Genomic DNA, 16,205 nt, shown 5'->3' on the forward strand with positions numbered 1-16,205 from the left:
AGGCCGAGCTGGGCAACTATCAGAACCCTGTTCCTTCTGCCAAGCAAAAATTTTCACTGCAACCACCTCTCCCTGATCCATCTTTGTTACTCATTCCTTTGTTTGATCTCTCATTCATTCATTCAACCACTCTTGAGCACCTACCTTCTGCCAGTTGAATGAAGGAAGTGTGGCTTGCCTACTGGATCAGTGAAAGCTGTGTAGAGTATTAAATACTCAGTGTGAAACTGAGCCCTGAGAGGCTAGAGACCACTTCTCTATTCTCTCACTATGTCCCTGGTCTTCAGGGACAACCACAGCACATAGCCCTGCAAAGATACTCCTGAGTGTCCCTGGATACAAAAGAAATCGTGAATGACATTCATGTGAATCAGGAAAGGTTTGTTCAGGTAGGGTGCTAACAGAGAAACAGCGGCTAGTTCTGCTAGAGTTGGAAGAATGAACGGTCAAGACGGACTTTGAATGAGGTGGGAGAGAGGTGGGTTTCAGCAGACAGGGGAAGCAGGAAGGACCCAGCAGAGGCAGAGACAATGCCGCAAAGCTACAGCAGGCATCCCTAAAGGCTTCCCCTTGGAGCCATCATAAGGCAGGAACTGGGAGTAGGAAGAAACGAGACGAGTAGGGACAGCAGGGCCGTGGAGGGCCTTGAACTCTAAGCGAAGGTACCTGGCCCTGGGCCTAAGTCAGAAGGAAGGCAGCCACGGTTTCTTCAAGGTGAGTGACAGGATCTGAGTGGTGCTTAGGAAAGATCGCTATGGTGACCGTGTATGGAATGCATCCGCCGGCTCACGTGGGGACCCGTCGGGAAGCCGGTGCAATTGTCCAGGTGAGCGATGATTACAGAGCGGCCAAAAGACCAATCATTTCCCAGTTGAATGGTAATTGGGCATTCCAAACGCGATCCCAGGGTTGTCAGTGTTCCCAGCTGTAATTTCCTCCCTGCGCTCTGGCTCGCCCTGCGTGAGCCGTTTAAGCAGCTTAAGGCTAATCCTCCCCTCTCCGCCACCACCAGCCCCTTGGTGGGCAGAGCTGTGGTTCTGCCTAAGGACTCTGATAGCATCTCTTGTCCCTTCTCTGGATCGCCATCAGGCCCTGGAGCTTTCCAGCCTCCATCCAGCAAACCAGAGCGCCGAGCTGGCCACACTAAGATGGCCTCCACAGGTCTTGGGCCCAAATTGATTAATCTTCCCTTTATTCCAGCGATCGGCTCTGCTGCAATTGGCATATTTATTTCTAATCAGCTCTTAAAAATGGCATCATTCAAAGGTGCTTAACCACATTACTTAATTCTCAGTCTGTATTACTATTGATTTCAAATATTCTCCTCAAGATATGGCTCATCATTCAATGCAGAAGTCTGTTTATATAATAATCTTATCTGGTTACTAAAATCTGTGAAATCTCTTCAATTGCCTCTAATGCAAGATCGGAGGCTGGTTGCTAAATGAGTCAATTTTACTTTAATTTGGTTTATTTACAGTACATGTTTTCATGCTCTGCTTTCCCGTCTTTTGCAACAACGCTGAAAATAAAGGCAAATGTAGGCAGAGAGAGGGACCTGAGCTTTTCTCAGTCGGAAGAAGTCGAGGCAGCCTCCACATGGAGGTTCAGAACCATCTGAGAAATGGGGATGACGGAACGCGCTTCCGAGTGGGTGTCTCAGGAAGCCCGCAGGGACGGGGAGTTGAGAGTGCACGTGGAAGGGATTCCATGCTCCTTCTGCACCAGGTCCCGCCCTGTGCACAGTTTCCTCCTCTCGCCTGCCTGCTCCTGGACCCAGGGGGTGCCCCAGCCCCTCTCCATCACAGCACTGCCCCTTTTTGCTTCATTCCTCTTGCTAAGTGATGACCTCTGTCTGGGTCTCTTCGACTCTTGGATGGAACACCAAAAGAGAAAATGCAATGGGGCCAGCCCCCCGTGGGACAGCCAGGCCCTGCAGTCCCTGCTTGCTGGCAGCCTGGCACCCAGTCCCGTCACCTATAGCTGGGGGGCAGAGGACGGTGTTGGTGCTGGAGGACATGGCGGTGCCTCCTCCGCAGAACTGGAACATGCCAGAGGCTGGGCAAGGTTCCAGCTGTGCAACATGCGGCCCTGGTTTGGGGTTGCCCCTCCCCTGGCCAGCCGCAAAAGCAAGAGGAGGTGGCACTGCCTGGCAAGTGCCAGCCGCCGGCCTGCAGGGGGAGAGGCAAGGTGCTAAATGACCTCTCATTGTCAGTGCTGTGCCCACCGAGCTTGGAGAGGACTGCTGCCCCATGCTATCCCTGTGCCTGTCCCCTGCCAAGGCAGTGCTGAGGAGCCCCCTGCCTGCAGCAGGCGGTTTCCCTGGGCCCCTCAATGCTGCCGCTCTCTCTTGGTCAGGTGTGAAAGCAGCCATTTCATGCTCATCTCCCCCAATTAACAACAGCTGGTACCCTATAAAACCAACTGGTGAGATGGTTTGTTATTGGAAGACAATACGACATCATTAGGTATTAATGACTCCAGCCTCACTGCTTGGCCTGAGTTCGCAGGGTTAATGCGGCGAGATGTCAGGGCTCACCCTGCAGAGTTCCTGACCTCCTTCGCTGGTTTCAGGCCGCTTCCCCAGCCTCTGTTTTCTGAATCTGGACTTGGGGAATGGAAGGAAGTCTGAGGAAGGTCTTAATTTGCTGCAAGGGAAAATGCAGGAGGCAGCAGATCACCCACCTAAAGAAGAGAGGACATCACTGTATTTTAATTGAAAGAATGATTTTGAATTTGGAAATTTTTTTTAAAAAATTCTTTCCTATTAATCCGTCTGTTTCCATCAACACCTCAATAAACACTCCTTTCCCCTCTCTTTGATGACCCTGCATCTCCACTGCTAGTTCCTTGGAGACCCTTCCTGCTCCTGGCTTGAAAGGGAAGAGGTGAATCACGGGCTATGTTCAGACAAGAGTCCTTTCCCTGGCAATTTAAGAGCATGACTGGGAGAGAGGATCCTGAGCAGGCTGGGACCCAGAAGTCACAATGAACAGATTTGGCACTGAGAATAACTTTGCCACATTTAGTTCAAACTGGCCTCCTAATGTGAACATTTCATCATGGGCTTGTCCCTTTCCTTGTGACCTAAAGCCAAAGCCTTAGTCTACTTAGCCCCCTTGATTTTCCCAATAGTGACCGACGTGGTTCCATAAGGAAATCTCTCTTTCATCAAGCAAATCCCAAATCCCTGCTATTCATTCACTCACCCATTCATTCATTCATTCACTTGGCAAACATGAAGTGACCACTGATTTCTCTCTCTCTCTCTCTCTCTCTCTCACTCTGTCAGGCTCTACTGATGAAAACATCTGCCACTCCCAACAAATACAGTTAGAACAGATGCATCTCAAGGATTTTTTTCAAAGGAAATTTCTCGATTTATCCTTCAATCCTTCCTTCTTTCCTTCTCTCCTTTCTTCCTCTGTCCTTCTACAAAAATTTCTTTAGCATTCATACTTGAGATAGACTTGATTAAGATTGGGTTCTTTGCGAAAGGAACAAGAAACCTACTATCTGCACAGAATGACAAAATGGCGCCCCCAAGAAGAGGAGGCTCCAACCTCAGTTAGGGAGCCCTGGGGCTGCCAGCATGACTGCTGACGCTCTCTTAACATGAGATTTCGACAGTCTTGAGGGTGAGCCAGCAATGGTGGGAGAGCCCCTGGGTGGGGTTATTCTTTCTTGTGCCTTCCGTGCACATTGCCCTGTTGTCTTCCCTTGATGGTCAGGGGAATGGATCCCAACCCAACTCTCCCAAGGGAAACCAACAAGGAGACAGGTAGTCCATCCCTGGCCAGAGCTTTGTTAGGATAAACCATCCCTAGCGCCAGCCTGGAATGGCAAAACCCCTCCCACCCACACCACCAGGGGAACCGCAGCGGAACTGCTTCATCGGGCCCCCAGAAAGTACCCGGAGCAAAGTCTCAGCCCATCAGGGGTTTGTGCTAATAAAGGAGGACAATCTCTGCTCATACATCCTGGGTAGGAGTAGATTAAAAGAACTCACTGTCTGTCCTACTCAAGAGGCACTTAATCAAAGAGCGCCATGAGCACTCCCTTTTCTTCCTTCTTGTGGTCTCCAACTTTTCCCGGGAGTAGGTCTTAACCTCTACTTCAGATTCTCAAAGGAAAGAAATAGAAACCTATCTACATTTCCTTTATTGTTTTGAAACCAAAATCAAGACGTAACTTCTGCCAGAAGATTGTCATACCCATTCTGAGGCTAGCAAGTGATCTTGAAAATGCAATAGCATAAATAGAAAAATATTGGTATTTAGGAAAGCAGAGCGACTCAAAAGAGACTTGGGGTATCTTCCCAGCTTTACCACTTGCATACTTACTGTGTGACCACAGGCAAGCATCCCAACTTCTCTGGGCATATGTTCCCTGCTGGAAGGCAGACTGCTCTGGGGAACAGATGATTATTGTCGGAATCATAATTCACGGCCTCTCTCTACCTCTAGCATTGCCCACAGAAGCCCACGCCCAGCGTACGGCTGAGTGCCCAGAAGCCCCTCAGCAAGGAAGGTTTTTTTTTTTTTTTTGAAATATTTTATTTATTTATTTGACAGACAGAGATCACAAGTAGGCAGAGAGGCAGGAAGAGAGAGAGGAGGAAGCAGGCTTCTTGCTGAGCAGAGAGCACGATGCGGGGCTCGATCCCAGGACCCTGGGATCATGACCTGAGCCGAAGGCAGAGGATTTAACCCACTGAGCCACCCAGGCACCCCAAGCAAGGAAGTTTTGAATGAATGCAAAATGTTTTACAAGAAGGAGACATGCTCCAAACGATCCACCCCCAGCCCCAGGCTCTTTGAAGTAGGACTTTTGGAAATAACTTTCTAGAGGCTGCTTCATCTGGATGCTGATTTCCTGCAAACCAGCTGACCTGTATTTACAGTATCCACATTTGTTTTGGAAAAAATCCAAATGTCCACTTAACTGGGCTCGAGGCCAGCATAACCTTCCTATATTGTTTGTAACCCTGAGATTAATGGTGGGCCTTGCTCTGACCCTCTGGTTACATCATTCACCTGGGGGTGTCTCTTTGGACAGATAACAGTAAAGGATAGGACTTCTCTGTGGTTGTTCTCTGTTTTAGGGGTCTTGGCTTTTGTGGGGAGGCTGTGTGGGGTACACAGCTAAATGTGGCCTTGGAGACAGACTATGGGGGGCACAAAGTAAGTCCCAAATCCTGTTCTGTGTATCCCTCTACCAGCTGAGTGATCTTGGGCAAGTTGCCTAAGGTCTCTGAACCTCAGTGTCCTTGTACAGAAGGGTCATACCACTTACTTCACACACGGTTGGCAAAGATTAAACAAAAGAAATGCTTCCTAAATGTGTGCTTTCTACCCCGTGATACACATACTCATGTCATTCCTTCTATCAGTGGAAAGATGGTTGAGCAGTTCACGTCATGTTAAAATAGAGCATGAGAGGGGTACCCGGGTGACTCAAGATGGTTAAGGGTCTGCCTTCAACTCAGGTCATGATCTCAGGGTTGTGGGATCGAGCCCCACGCCTCTTTGCCCCTCCTCCCTGCTACTGCTCTCTCTCAAATAAATAGATAGATAAATCCTTTAAAAAACAAAAATAAAATAAAATATAGCATGAGTTACAATCTAATAACAACAATAAAACCAAACCCATTAAAAAACATTCCAAGCACTTGACAAGATGTTTCTCCAGAGAGGATAGACAAAGGAACAGCACGCTCACACAAAGATGCTCGACATCACTCGTCACATCACTAACCACCCTGTAGGTGGTTCAGGATGGCTAGAACAAGAGCAATAACTTAAGAACCAAAAACAGACAATGCCAGCGCTGGAGAGGCTGTGGAGACATCAGAACCCTTGTAGACAGCTCTTGGGGATGTGGAATAGCACAACCACGGTGAAGAATGGGTGGCTCCTCCAATCAACTTCATCAGACTTCCACCCCATCCCGCAAGTCAGCTTCTGACCCCAGGTAAGTGGAGGCAGGGACTCAAGCAGCCATTTGCACGCCCATGCTCATAGAGACATTGTTTAAAAAATAGCTAAAAGGTAGACAGGTCAACCAGATGTGGAACATACATGAGCAGGGAGGTGATTCAGTCTTAAAGAGCGAGGGAATTCTGACGTTTGCGATAGTGTAGATGAACCTCAAAGACATGATACCGAGTGAAGCCAACTAGTGACAAAAGGACAAATATGATTTGATTCCACTTACGGAAGGATTCCTCCAGTAGTCAGACTCATTGAGACAGATGCAGAAAGGTGGTTCCCAGAGGCCAAGGGAGGAAGGAATGGAGAGTTTGTGTTAAATGGGGACATATTTCAGTTTGGGAAGATGAGAAAGTTCTGGAGATGGATGGCTGTGATATTTGCAAAACCATGTGGGTGATGCCGCTGAACTGTACACTTAAAAATGGTTAAAATGGTGAATTTTAGGTTATACATATTTTGTCACGATAAAACATCTAAAAAAAAAAAAAACAAAAAACAAAAACAGGACATGGGTGATGTTGTTTTGAGCAGAGAAATCAAATTCCTTGGGGTCCGGATCGCCAAATAGACTACAACATCCCCTGAATGTATTTTTTACGATGATGATGGTGATTAGTGGTGATAATTGTGATTGTAACAATTTTAGTTTTTTTCATCATCAAAGGAAACACCTTGTTTTTTTTATAGAAGGGGAGACTGAGGTAAAGAAAGAATTTGTTCCTAGGCCAGGGCCCTGAGGCCACTCAGCTGCTCACGTGGCAGAAGCAGGACTGTAAGTGCAGCTAGAAGTGGGACGGAAAGCCACTGTGCATTTGGGCAGAACACAGGAGGGGGGTCTTGACCCCATAAACCTCTCCAACTGAGTCTTGACATTCAGACAACCCCCAGTCGGGTGGAGGAGGTCTCACTGGAAGCAGCTGACCTCTGCCAGAACTGCCGGCCACTGGACACAGGCCGCAGTGGAGTTTGGAGAGGGTGGGCTCCCCCAAATGAGTCTACCCCTTACCAAAGCTCGTTTCTGACTGAGCTGGGGATGCCCCGACCCAGGCACCATTCTCAGCTCCATCCGTCACTTCCTGTGTGGCCTGGGGTAAAACACTTAATCTCTCTGGGCCTCTGGCTTCTCTGGGCATCCTATACTTCTCAGGAGATTGGTCCCAAAGACTGGGAATGGATGGAAAGGTCTGTGAGGTCTGTGTGAAGGGTGGGGGCCCACTCAGCCCAGGAAGAGCCCATAGACCAGAGCAGTTTTAAAAGCACAGTCGCAGACCCACGTTTACCCGGCATTTAGGAGGAAGCCTGGCTTCCTGCCTCACGTGTTTACAAATGGCGTTCTGCTTCTCCCACAGCCCTGTGAGCTGGGCGTTGTATCCCTGCCCTCCAGGTGAGCCTTGGAGGGGCTGAGAAATGTGTCTGGGGTCACGCAGGTACGGAGCGGTAGAGCCGTGAGGCTAACCTACCTCGGTGTGCTTCCCTCGGGGTGGCTGATTCGTGTTTTTTCCCGTGAGACCATGGTTCGGGCCAGTCATGGATGCTGGGTGCGGCATGCAAAGATGGAGAGGATGGAGTCCCCATGTGAGTCCCATCAGGAGCTCATTCCAGCACACCGTGGTTCAGGGGTGAGCTGAGGAACACAGCAGGGCTGCAATGCAAGGAGTGTGCGCCCAAGTTCAGAGTCCCGGGGAGGGATTTCTGGAAAGCTTGTAAGAGCTGGGCTATGAAAGAAGCACAGGAGTAGCCAGACAGGAAAGGGGACAGAAGCGTTCCAGGCAGAGGGACCTCCATGAGCCACCACACAGAGGCACGGACCAGAATCCTCTAGTCCCGCCAGGGTATGGCTCCAGGTGGCAGAGAGGACAGAGCTGAGGAAATAGGCAGGGCCTCGGATGCAGCCCTGGGGCTTAGAGTGTACTCTGTGGGCAACAGCGAGTCATGCAAAGGCTAAAAGCCAGGAAACCAGGGTCAGGTTTGCACACACACACACACACACACACACACACACACATGCACGTACACACTCAGATGGACAGACAGAAGCCTTCAGCTGCAGCAGTGAGATTGGGTGAGGCCAGTGGGGGGCCACCATGTTGGCATGGAGTCTGAGACCCTTGTCAGAAGCTATTGAAGTTTGGTCAAGGCCCAAACTCTGCCTGCTGGAGGCCTGCAGCCTTAAACTTCCTGCCCCCTCCCGCACCTCACTTCCTCGGCTGTCCGTCAGATCGATGGCCCCTCTGGCAGCGGCGGGGCTCTCGGGAGGAGTCAGCCATGCACCGTGTGGAGCCCAGTGTCCGGCATCCGGGGCGCTGCACAGGAACGATTGCGGCCTGCTTGTGAGGGAGGGGAACCTCTTCCCACCCCTGGGAAGGCTCCACGTCTGCACCCCCTCCCCACCCACCCCTCGAAGGAGGGGGTGGGCAACGAGTAGCAAATGGCCTGGATGAAATGCGTTCTGCTGGCAATTGCCTTCATTGCCAGCCATAAAAATACATCTATATTTAAATATGCTGGGATAATTCTTAAGTTTTATTAGTACTTAAATATTTTGGCATGTTTATTTCTCCTGGAACAATTATGGAGGTTTCATTGTTTTACTCACAAAAAAGAAACTAAATCTCCTTTTACAATAACCCCTGACAGGTTGAATATGGCGCTCTCTCCAGCACGGGTCCCATTATCGCCTAGTCAGCTCTCGGGCGCAGAGGCAGAACCAGGAGGGAGGGGGGCGGTTCTGACAAGCCCCCTGTACCGTGTGGCCCTGGAGGGCGCCAGTCTGTCCCTCGGGTCTGCTCTCGGCCTTCCTCCAGGAGCTCTGCCTGGGTAGAGCACATGTGCTTGGGTCTCACACTGAGCTCGGCCAGTGGGGCGCTCAAGCAGGAGACCTCAGCAAGGGACGAGAGAGCAGCTGGAGTGCCCAACTTCTGGCTTCCTCCCACTGGGACCTAGGGGGTCCTGTCTGGCCAGCAGACACCCCTCCACTCCCAGCCTTGGCTGTCCGTCTCTGTTCTAGCTACCCCTCCTCCCATACCTACAGACCTGTTACATAAGGCCTCCTGGCCCCGGCCAGCCTCTGCGTGCTGTGCTATGTCTGGGGTGTTCTGCACTCTGGCCCCACTTTTGTAAACAACGTCTTACTAACTCCTCCTCAACTACCCCGCCGGAGTGGGCCAGCTGTCTTCTGTGGGGACCCTGAGAGAACACAGACTCCTCTGTAAGCTTCGTCCCTGAGGAGGTACCTTGGATCTGGCAGGTGGCACTTTGGTTAATGCACCTAACAACCTGTAAGTGGAGAGGGCAGGGCTGCTTTCCCTCTGTTTACTGATGAAGACACCATGGCCCAGAAAGGTTGCCTGTCCTTCCCAAAGTCACACAGCTAGTAAGAAAAGGAGGCGGGACTGAAACCCAAGGCCCCTGAACCCAGGCTCCACATTCTTCCCACCTCTTCACAGCTGGCAGTGGTTGATAGTTTGGTAGAGTGATGGAGACAGGCCAGTCCTTCTCCCAACCTGGAGAAGATCCCTCTCTCCCCTGCTGTCCAAACTGTGGGTCTCCTTCCCAGGGCAGTGGGGGTATGGCACGTGAAGCTTGGTGATGGGGAGCCTGAGGACTGGACCAACCCTGTTTTAGCTGTGTGACCTTGTGGAAGTTACTTAAACTCTCTGGGCCTCACTTTCTCATTTGTATTGTCTTGCTCGGAGTCAAAATGACCACTTCAACCTTAATGTGACGATAATACAGAGTTACTGAGTACACCTGTGTGGCTGGGACTATTATTCTAAGTACTTTCTGTCCAATATCCAGTGGAGGCAGCTACTGCTATTATCCCATTTAACAGGTGGGACATTTCCCCCTAACCCATCGCTGACATTTGAATCCAGGACATCAGACCCCAGAGCCTATCTTCAAATCCTCATAGAGATGGAGCTGGAGGGAGTCTTGGAGCTTATCCAGCCCAGGCGAGCTAGTGAGTCCAAACGAAGTAAGCACCCCGACCAGTATCACACAGTAAGGAGGAGCCAGGACTCCAGCCCCCAAATCCATGGTTTGTTTCGTGAGAAGTTACCAAAATACCACCATCCAGAATTTGCTGGTAGAAGACCAGCATTTGCGATCCACATCTCTGAGTGGTGGGTCTGGCCTTCACTCCTCTTCCATGTGACCAGAAGGACCATGGGCCCCTGGTCAGCTCCAGCATTACGGAGGGCCCCAGGCCCTCTTGCACACCAGCACGGAAGCCGGTGTTCGCCCTCCAACGGAGGGACTGAGCCCAGGCAGAGCACTTTTCTTGTAAACAGCTGGGCTGCACCAGTGTGCAGGAGAACCAGCCCCTCACCCACCCCTGTGTGAACACTGACCCCAGGCCTATTGAGGGTGGGATGAGAGCCAGGCTTTGAGGCTGAATGGTGTGCTGGTTAAGTTACAGGGGCCACAGACATTCCAGGCTTCTGCACCCGACTCTGGCAAGACCTAACCCTGTGATCTCCTTCTCTCCTGTGAGCCTCCGTTCCTTCATCCAGAAAATGGGACACATGTAACAGCATATGACTTACAGGCAGGTGCGATATCAGAAAGTCTAACAAGGAACACCCAGGGAGGGCAGTGACCGACCGGAACCAACACCAGTCACAAACACCTGTGCGGCTCTCCTGGAGGAAACTGAATGGATTGTCAAGAGTCAGAGGGAAATGCTTGCCATGGGCCCTATGGCAGATGCACCATCAACAGAGGCCATTGTTTTATTTGTAAATTTCAAGAGCTCTGGCTTCCTCCAGGTTGTGACACTTTCGACATTTCAATCCTTGACGGTGCAAGGCGGAAATTTCATTACCGCGGCTCGAGGTGCAGGAAAATGCCAACAATGGTGTGGAGAGATTTAAGTCAGTCCTTCAGACACTGGCGGAGCAGCCCCTCCGCACGGCACTGTGCGGAAGGCAGAGAGCAGAGCAGCCTCTGTTCTCGGGAGACCCCAGATCGGAGAAGAAGCCACACAAACAAGCCACGGTCAGGAAGTAAGTCAGGAAGAAAGACGTGCTTGGTGCGGGACCAGGAGGTTGCCCATAATAGTGAAACAAAATCCAGGCTTGGGCGCTTTTCCCACTCTCTGGCTGTGGGATCTTGGGCAAGTCAGCTAACCTACCTGCCATCCCGTCCTCCCCTGTGAATGGGGATGTCAGTATTTATCCGCAAAGGTTGCTATGGGGACCAGTTGAGGTCCTGGCACCAGACTTGACATCATTACTCTCCTCTCAACGCCCAGTGGACCAAGGGTTATGGGGGAAGGAAACCTCACTTGGGTTTGGGTGTTGGGAAAGGTTTTCTAAGGAAGGTGGTGTGGAGCTGTCTTGAAGGATAGGAGGGGCCTGGGGGACAGTGGAGAAGGCCAACGGAACAGCCCATGGAAAGGCGCAGAGGTGGGACTAAGGGTACATCGGCCCCAGAAAGAAACCAAAAGTCACAGGGAAAGACACAGGTCTCTAAACAAGTGAGTGGGAACTTGAAGAAGTGGGCAGGAGAGCCAGTGCTCTATGGTTTCTCACCGATTGCTTTTATGAATGCATCATAATTTCAAGTGGGATAATGGTTTCCTGCTCAAGAATGTCATATGATCTGAGTCAGGACGCAAACCGCAACAGAAGCTATCATGTGGATCCCGCCCATGAAGAACCGAGGAAGGAGCGCTAAGCAGGGTGGGGGCGTTGTAGGGCCCAGGGTGCAGGGTGGGAAAGGGAGCCCCCCCCCACCCCGGGCAGGCTCACCACAGGGCGGGAGGTACACTAGCTGGTCATCCTTTCTAGGCAGAGCACTTGGGCAGGGGAGTGTGGCTCCTGCATAGTCTGGGCTACTGGGTCCCCTCCCACTGGCCTTCCATTTACTAAGAAAGCGAGGGTGTGGGGCGTGAGGGAGGAAGAACCCCAGGAAGCTTGGGGAGGGAGGGAAAAACACTTGGTTCTTGCTCAGTGGGTGCAGCTCTGGACCTCATGCACGAGTCTGGCCCCAGGCCTGGCCAGGTGAGCTGGAGACAAGTCACAGCTGTCCAGGCCAACGTTCTTACTCCTAGAAATTTGTCTGTGACCTCACTCCTGGCTCTCTGTCAGTCCCCCACTGGGAAGCCTGGAAAGGAAGCCAGTCGGAGACCCCAACTCCCACGATCCGGCCATTTAGACAGACTGGGGCAAGAGAAGAGAGAGAATTTCTCGTGCTTTCCGCGGGGAGAGCCATTTTAGTCTAGGTCTATCTCAGGTTACTCCAACGGAACGACGCTGAGTTTAATGCTAGAGTCAATTCTGAATGCCTGAGCCCACCGTTCCCCAAGAAAAGCATGTTTTCCTCTTCCTCAGCATCATGGCTTCTCAGCCGAGCAGTGAGGAGAGCCGCCCCAGTGCAGCGGGAGCTCTCAGCAAGTGTGCATGTGGATCCAAATCCTAGCATGGAAGCCGGGAAGGAAATTGGCTATAGTCCTCTCCCAGGCCACCCATTTTATAGATGATGAGACTGAGAATGGCATAGGCACAGCCAGATGGGGCAGAGCCCGATTACAGCTAAGACCCACGGGGCCTCCTCCTAGAGCGCTCCACTCTCCATGGGCGTGTTATTCGGGTTCCAGAGCTTAGAAATAGACTTCAAGGAGCCCCTCCCCCTCCCTTACCTCTGATGCAAAATGTCAGGGGTCTGCCTTTTTTCAGAGAGAGAACCCACAGCTCTCATTAGGTTTCTTGATGATTTGTATCCTCATCTTGAAATGTCTTAAGAAAAACAAGTCCCAGCAGGCATGCCTTGCTGTGCCCCACCATCCTGCACCCCCGAGCCTAGAGGCAGGGAGCCTGCAGCCCTCCCCTACAGTCGAGAGGCAGGTCCTATTTTCAGTCTGGAAGTCTGCTGTCTTCACAATGACAGCAGGTTCCCCTCCGTGTCTCTGACACGTTTTCCCGGGCCCTAAGCAGAGGTGCTAACTCATGCTTGCTCACATCTCCTCCCCGAGTTCATCCCACACAAGGGCCCCGCTCTCTCCGAGCCTTGGGAACCCGCAGCGGAGCTGCTAGAGGAAGCCGCCGGAATGCCAGCCCCACATCCGCCTCCTTCCTTGTTTTTCGGGGAATGCTAGGAAAGTTTTGGGATCATCTGGGGTAGCCTTCACATTCCATAGAGGGGAAGATGAGCCCTCCCCCCAAAAGGGAAGGACCATTCTCTAGGGTTATTAGAAGACGGGCTGCTGGATTCAGCTGAAGTCTTCCTCCACCTGGAGGCCCCACGCCATTCAACTGTGAGGCTGAGCACTTTGAGCGGGGGAAGAGGGTGTTGTAGGGGGCTGCTGGCCTGAGCTGCTCCTGTGGGCTGCAGGCGTGGACACCCACTGTCATAGGCATGACCTGTGCAGAGAGCCACGCGAACCACTCACCGATGGCCTTGGGAAACCAGGGCTTTATAAAGAACACAAAAAAGTCCAATTCACTTGCTGATTCATTCATTCAACCAATATCTACTGTTACCAGAAGTTATACCCCAGAGGCTAGTGAAACAGTGGTGACCAAGGGAAACCCTGGAGTCCTGAGGCTTATACTCTCGTAGAGTAACAGCAGAGTGAGTTTCCATCGCAGAAGAACCAGGTATGGCTCCTTACAGAGCTTACAGCAGCGTCATTTAGCTCAGCATCCCAGAGATGATGTGCAGTGGGACCTGCTATTAATTCCAGTTTCTTCTCTTTGCTCGCTTATTGGGGAAACCCTCAGCCCAATATAGCTGCCCTCCCTCCCTCCGGCTCTTCCTTCCCTCCTTCCTTTAGTGCTTAATATGCACCATATGCTGGAGAAGATGCTGGGAATGCAAAAGGAGTTTCTAGGAAGGAAGCAGACTGGAAATCAGATCATTATAATGCGATGTGACAGGGCTTTGGTGATGAGCAAGCCCAGGGCCTAATGGGACTCACACTAGAACGTCCTGGTGAGCTTCTGCAGGGACGTGGTGCTGCAGCTCCTTCTTTCACCTTGCTGAACACCTGCTGAATTCTAGACATGGCACTGGGGGCTGGGTGGGCATGGGGTGCCATGCACCTCTCCATCGGGGCTTGCCTCGGTTGCCTGGTTCCAGTTGGAAATTTCCATTTGCATCAGGCGGACCCTGGACCCTCCTCTCTTGCACCCTTTACCTCTCTTGCTTTCCTGGGCAGACCTGGGCTGTTTCACCCCCTTCATGGGGTAAATGCTCATTTTCTGCTTAGAATCACTCCACGTGCCAGTCACATTTCTGGCATTCTGCTACCTCCTAGAGCACAAAGCCAAGGAGAACCATCTACATGTCTCTGTGCATGTCCTGCAGGGGGCCTGTCCCCAGTGACCCATTGCACAAGGACTCCTACAGGGGTCCACTCTGTCTCTCTCAGAGCCATTTTGATGTCCTACCATATTGCAAGGGCAGGTGAGGACTGAGATTGAGTAGGAAGAATAACTTCTGGGTTGAATCAAAAAAAAAATATTTCCTCCACTATCCAGAGGAGTGTCTCCTGCACCCCTCCTATATCACCCCATCATTACAGTGCCCCAAGTTGGTGGTGGTGGGGTCTTAAATCATGTCAGCTCTACTTGCCATTCATGTGGTCCAGAAGTGAAATCAGTTGAACCTGTTAATTAAATACAATTTGGGCATGGGGTGCCTTGAATAATAAAAGCAAGACGGCCACTGCCCTTTGTGATAGGTGTTTGATATTTTTTAAAGACTTAATTATTAAAAACCAAATTTCCATAGGAAAAAAAAACGGTAAATGACCAATTTCCCACTTATCAATTTCCAAGCTGTTCAAATGGAATAACACAATAAAAAAGAAAACAGGTGTTATGTCCCTCGAGGCAATGTCCTGTGGTGGAGGTACAAGTGCTTGTCACTGTGGATTTGCTATGTGACCCTGGCCAAGTCTCTCCACCTCTCTGTTTTCATCTGTTCACCTATAAAATAGGGTATTCCCTGCACTGTGAGGAAGGGAAAAATGAAATAAGTAAGGGTGGTTTTTATGTAGTTACTTGCTTGGGTTTTTCGTTGGTTTATTTGTTTGTTTTACTTTCTTTATAGTCCTCTTTGAACCACTAGGTTTTGGAGACTGAGATTAAAGGCAAATTCTGCACATATATGGGGTATCACTTCTTACTGCCTTAATCTCACAGGGATACCCAATTTCCAAAGCTGAGGAATGGCCTCCCCTCGGGGAAGTTTCCAGTAGGGGGTAGAGGAAGCTCCCACACTTCAGGTGCAAGATTTCTACACTTCTACATCCAAGGCTAAATGCAATTTTCAAGGGGCGCGGAGTGCGTTCGTGAGTTTGGGATGAAAGGGACAATAGACAGGTTCACCTTCAAAAGCCAGCCCTGGTTTCTGCGGCTCCGTCTCTGCATCGGGAGCCATTGCTTTGAATTATACATGAGGCGCATGCAGGGGGCTCTGATGATTTTTCAAATATTTCTCTAATTGATGAGAGAGGCTTTGATAAATGGCTATAGAACCAGGAACGTCTGATCTCAAGGAGTTCCTTGTTCCTCCTGGACGGATGTTTATTTGACTTTGGGAGGGGGCAAGGAAGGCAAGGTCCAAGGGAACTACTTCTCCCTTCTGGAGCGTGTATTGGATTGAGGGGAAACCAGATAAACTAGAAAGCCTGTGGCTTTGTCTCTAAACCCCAATGTGGAGAGCTCCCCAAGGCCTCAAGTCTCGTGCCTGCTGTCTTCAGATAGGGAGCTTGCCCCAGCCACCAAAAACCCTGTCCTGTCAGCCCGAGTTCTTGCTGTCCTGCAATGTCCTCCTCATGGCTGTCGAAGGGGGAGAGACAAAATATCTAAGAAGCAGAGGCACAGGAACCAACCACCCAGAACACCAGAATGGGCACCAGCAACATACCAAACCTGGGGCCTGCTGGGCCGGCCCTCACCTTTCCTGCTGGATCATGGAGGGGGGCAGGGGCCCCAGGAGAAGGCAGCAGAGTGGCAGAGTTGGGAGTGGGGAGCAACAAGGGCAATATAACTCAGGCCTCCTTGAACAGGGGGGCTTTTTGCTAATGGTATAGAAATACATCAGTCTTCTCAAAACTGGTATGCCCCACCCTGTGCTGTTCTGATGAACACCTCCCTAACTCCCCTGTCCTAGAATGGTACCTCCCAATCTCAACGTGGCCTTTAGCGTCCATCTCCATCTCACTCCACCATGGGTCTCTCACCTCGTCTCCCTCCATTCCTC

The sequence above is a fragment of the Mustela lutreola genome, chromosome 4 (genome assembly GCF_030435805.1).
Source record: "Mustela lutreola isolate mMusLut2 chromosome 4, mMusLut2.pri, whole genome shotgun sequence".
Classification (NCBI taxonomy): domain Eukaryota; kingdom Metazoa; phylum Chordata; class Mammalia; order Carnivora; family Mustelidae; genus Mustela; species Mustela lutreola.